The sequence below is a fragment of the Diuraphis noxia genome, unplaced genomic scaffold (assembly GCF_037042655.1).
Source record: "Diuraphis noxia isolate RWA-SAM2 unplaced genomic scaffold, SU_Dnox_SAM2 contig0019, whole genome shotgun sequence".
NCBI lineage: Eukaryota > Metazoa > Arthropoda > Insecta > Hemiptera > Aphididae > Diuraphis > Diuraphis noxia.
Window position 1 is genome coordinate 10,001 of NW_028301729.1, and position 5,000 is coordinate 15,000.

General features: G+C 62.4%; 2 non-coding genes across 2 annotated transcripts; both read left to right on the plus strand.

Annotated features, from left to right (window-relative positions):
- The first annotated feature begins 1,958 nt into the window (after positions 1-1,958).
- LOC149053950 (small subunit ribosomal RNA) lies at positions 1,959-4,446 on the plus strand. The gene has a single exon (XR_016192406.1). It is a non-coding gene; the product is annotated as a small subunit ribosomal RNA (ribosomal RNA).
- A 210-nt stretch (positions 4,447-4,656) lies between these two features.
- Positions 4,657-4,814, plus strand: LOC149053951 (5.8S ribosomal RNA). The gene has a single exon (XR_016192411.1). It is a non-coding gene; the product is annotated as a 5.8S ribosomal RNA (ribosomal RNA).
- Positions 4,815-5,000: the final 186 nt, after the last annotated feature.

The following is a 5,000-nucleotide window of genomic DNA, read 5'->3' on the forward strand; positions in this document are numbered from 1 at the left end:
TGATGCGATTTTTAAATATTTTTCGATTGTGCGATTGTGGCGGGGGTATTAGTGTTCGGGTGGGGGGAACCGATACGCGCGCCGATTGCGGTAGTTGACGGGCGCGCGTCCACTGTTGCACGAGCGACGCTACGCCATTACGGGTGGTCGGTTAGACGAAATGTATTATCACTGTCCCAATCCGCGCGCCCGGTGGTCGGTGTCGTAGGCGGTCGGCCGGTACTGCTACTCGGGACCGCATGGCGGCCGGCTAGATTTGCGTCCCGCCATTTTTTTTCGTGCCGTGCCGCCAAGCGGCGTGCGTACGGTGGTCGACGACTTGTAACAACGTCACGGGTGGTCGGTTAGACGAAATGCGCTCGGGTGGCCCGGGTAGACCGCGGTCGGTGGGACGGGAGAAGATTTGTTCATGTCGGGTGGTCGGGTGAAAAAAAATTACGTAGCACTGTTACGCGCGTCCTAACGTCGTTTACGATGAACACGTTTTATTTTCCAGTCGACCGTCCACGGTGGTCCGTCGAGCCGGGGTAGGTCGCATGCGGGCTGCCCGGACGTCGACGTTGCACGGGGTTTCGAAACCGGAGTTTTTGGATCGCGATTTTTTCCAAACCCAATAACTCGTTATCGGTCGGTGTTCGGTGGACGAACCAAAGAGGTGATCTCGTCGGGCGCACCGAATACTATCAGGAATAGTAGGTCCGACGGACGTGATGCGATTTTTAAATATTTTTCGATTGTGCGATTGCGGCGGGGGTATTAGTGTTCGGGTGGGGGGAACCGATACGCGCGCCGATTGCGGTAGTTGACGGGCGCGCGTCCACTGTTGCACGAGCGACGCTACGCCATTACGGGTGGTCGGTTAGACGAAATGTATTATCACTGTCCCAATCCGCGCGCCCGGTGGTCGGTGTCGTAGGTGGTCGGCCGGCTAGATTTGCGTCCCGCCACTTTTTTTCGTGCCGTGCCGCCAAGCGGCGTGCGTACGGTGGTCGACGACTTGTAACAACGTTAGGCGAAATGCGATTGTGGCGGGGGTATTAGTGTTCGGGCGGGGGGATCCGATACGGGCGCGGATTGCGGTAGTCCACGGGCGCGCGTCCACTGTTACACGAACGACGCTACGCCATTAAGGTGGAAAAACCCGGGATTTTGTAAATTTGTGAGCGGTTCGGTCGTCGGCGTTGCAGTCGACGGCCGGCCGCCGATCACGAACACCACAACAGCAAAGCCACGGGCGACGCCGAAGACGGCGCGTACACCTCGCGGCGCCCACCGGTCGCCGCCAACTGACGGTCGTCCACGTACGCGGGACACCGTCGGTTGAGTGGCCGGTCCGGTGAGAGCCGGCGGAAGGTGACACGCGTCCGCGTTTCGGCCGCCGACCCATCTCGCAATCCGAGTGGCGAAACTCAACCGGCGCCGCGCGTCCACCAGCCGGTGTTTGCGCGGCGCGCGCCAATCCACACCGATGACGACTCCCGTTACCGTTCCGCGTGTCACGAACACTCGACGCCAGAACATTCCCGCCGCGGCCGGCCATCGTCGCCGCGCCCGGCGGTCGCCGGGGCGAAGCCACGGGACGGCGGACTTCGCGTCGCGTCCCGGCTTCCCCCTCGATCTCGGCTGGGGGCCGTTACGAATCGGGCGAGAGCCGGTCTCGGTACGCTCGCCGGGGACCCGTGCACACACCGTCACCCGAACCCGGCGGTCGACCGTCACCCGGTCCGTCTCGTCAACGTGTCGCACTCCGTGTGCCGACCACACCACACACACATTTTGTTGTTGTTGAACCGCGGTCGGTCGCGCGGCCGTGACCCACAGCGGTCCCGGCCACGCGATCGCCCTCGGCGTCGGCTCGCCGCCCCCTTCCGCGGGGCGTCGGACCGGCGCTCGGACGCACGCGTCCCAGGCCGCCACGCGCGTGGCGGTCGCGGGGCGCGGTAGCAGTAAACCCGAGATCCCTGGTTGATCCTGCCAGTAGTCATATGCTTGTCTCAAAGATTAAGCCATGCATGTCTCAGTGCAAGCCGCATTAAGGTGAAACCGCGAAAGGCTCATTAAATCAGTTGTGGTTCCTTAGATCGTACCCAAGTTACTTGGATAACTGTGGTAATTCTAGAGCTAATACATGCCGACAGAGTTCCGACCGTCGCGGCGCTCTCGGGCGTCGCGCGCGGGAGGAACGCTTTTATTAGATCAAAACCGGCCCGTCGCGGCGCGCTTCGTGCGCGTCCCGATCGCGGCCCGCGCAAAGACCTGGTGACTCTGAATAACTTCGAGCTGATCGCACGGTCTCCGTACCGGCGACGCATCTTTCAAATGTCTGCCTTATCAACTGTCGACGGTAGGTTCCATGCCTACCGTGGTGGTAACGGGTAACGGGGAATCAGGGTTCGATTCCGGAGAGGGAGCCTGAGAAACGGCTACCACATCCAAGGAAGGCAGCAGGCGCGCAAATTACCCACTCCCGGAACGGGGAGGTAGTGACGAAAAATAACGATACGGGACTCATCCGAGGCCCCGTAATCGGAATGAGAACACTTTAAAACCTTTAAACGAGGATCAATTGGAGGGCAAGTCTGGTGCCAGCAGCCGCGGTAATTCCAGCTCCAATAGCGTATATTAAAGTTGTTGCGGTTAAAAAGCTCGTAGTCGGATCTGTGTCTGGGCGGTGCCGGACCACCCTGGCGGTCCGGCGTGTCGCGGCCGGCCGTGCCGCGGGACCACGTGTCCCGTCGGCGCGGTCGCCGTCGCGCTCGTCAGCCGTCTCGGGGTGTTAGTTACCGGCACGTCGGCCGGACGTATTGTCGGCAGGCGGACACGTGTCTCGTGCTCCCGGCGCGCCGCGCGGCCACGCGTCGCGCGGCCGTCGGGGTTCGACGACGGCGGCCGCCTACTCCAATCTTGCTGCGCGGTGCTCTTCACCGAGTGCCGTCGGCGGGCCGACACGTTTACTTTGAACAAATTAGAGTGCTCAAAGCAGGCTCAAATCTGGCGGGGCGGCTTCACGGCCGTCTCGTCAAAAGGCCCTGAATACTGGTCGCATGGAATAATGGAACAAGACCTCGGTCCCGCGCATCTCCGCCCTTCGCGGGCGCGCGAAACCGCCTTCCGGGGCGTTTCCGTGCGCGGGCCGCCGGGCCGCGGGCGCCAGTCGCCCGCGCGTCCCGCCGGGCCGGTTTTCGGGACCGGAGGTAATGATCAACAGAGACGGGCGGGGGCATTCGTACCGAGACGTTAGAGGTGAAATTCTTGGATCGTCTCGAGACGAACTGACGCGAAAGCATTTGCCAAGTACGTTCTCGTATGATCAAGAACGAAAGTTAGAGGTTCGAAGGCGATCAGATACCGCCCTAGTTCTAACTGTAAACGATGCCAGCTAGCGATCCGCCGGCGTTTCATTAACGACCCGGCGGGCAGCTTCCGGGAAACCGAAGCTTTTCGGTTCCGGGGGAAGTATGATTGCAAAGTTGAAACTTAAAGGAATTGACGGAAGGGCACCACCAGGAGTGGAGCCTGCGGCTTAATTTGACTCAACACGGGAAACCTCACCAGGCCCGGACACCGGAAAGATTGACAGATTGAGAGCTCTTTCTTGATTCGGTGGGTGGTGGTGCATGGCCGTTCTTAGTTGGTGGAGCGATCTGTCTGGTTAATTCCGATAACGAACGAGACTCTGTCCTGCTAACTAGGCGGGTAAACCCGGGTCGGCGTGGGCGCGGCGCCGGCGGTTTCGGCCGTCTGCGTTCGCGTTCCCGTCGGCTCGGCCCGGTATCCCCGAACGCGTTCGCCCGTCGTCCACGGCGGTCGTCGGGCGCGGCCGCGCCATCCGCGTCCCGGCGTGCGGCGGGCGTGCGGGGGTCGGGGGGCAACCTCCGGTCGCCGTGCGTCAGTCGTGCGCTGGGCTCCGCGGTGAAGCGCGCCGCGTTCGCGGCCGTCGCCGGCGGATCACGATACGTTACTAGGGCTACCGCCGGCTCCCAGGAGCTTAAACTCTTCTTAGAGGGACAGGCGGCGGACGAAAATAGCCGCACGAGACTGAGCGATAACAGGTCTGTGATGCCCTTAGATGTTCTGGGCCGCACGCGCGCTACACTGAAGGAATCAGCGTGTGTTAACATTCCTGGGCCGACAGGCTTCCGGGTAACCCGCTGAACCTCCTTCGTGCTTAGGGATCGTGGCTTGCAATTTTTCCACGTGAACGAGGAATTCCCAGTAAGCGCGAGTCATCAGCTCGCGTTGATTACGTCCCTGCCCTTTGTACACACCGCCCGTCGCTACTACCGATTGAACGACCGCAGTGAGGTCTTCGGACTGGACGCGCGTTATTCGGCCCCCTCGGGGGCTGGGTCGTCGCGCGACCGGGAAGATGACCGAACTCGGCCGTTTAGAGGAAGTAAAAGTCGTAACAAGGTTTCCGTAGGTGAACCTGCGGAAGGATCATTAGAGACGGGCCCGCGGCGCCGGCGACTCGCTTGCCGGTCTCGCGCGCGCCTAATCCGACCCCGTGGCCGCGTGCGCTCGCGCGCGACAACCGCGCACGGTTGTCGTCCGCCGACCGCCCGCGCGCCGCGACCCCCGACCGAGAGTCGACCGAAAGATGGTTACCGTCGTCGGAAGACGATTGTGTAAACGAAAAAAAAAAAACAAACACCCGACCCCGAACGGCGGATCACTTGGCTCGTGGATCGATGAAGACCGCAGCTATCTGCGCGTCGTCGTGTAATCCGCAGGTTATACGAACATCGACCAGTCGAACGCACATTGCGGCCTCGGTGACCCGCGGGTCCCGGGCCACGCCTGTCTGAGGGTCGTATACCGGATACTCGGCCAGACCGATGCGCCGGCACGGCAGGCGTCCGGCGGAGCGCGCGCGCCGCGTCCGGTCCTCACGGGGACCGGCGCCCGCGCGCCCGTCGGCCGCACGCCGCGCCCGCGCGAGTTTGGCGGCTCGACCGGGGAAAACGCGGGCTACCGCTCGCGGCTGCCCCCGGTCGTCC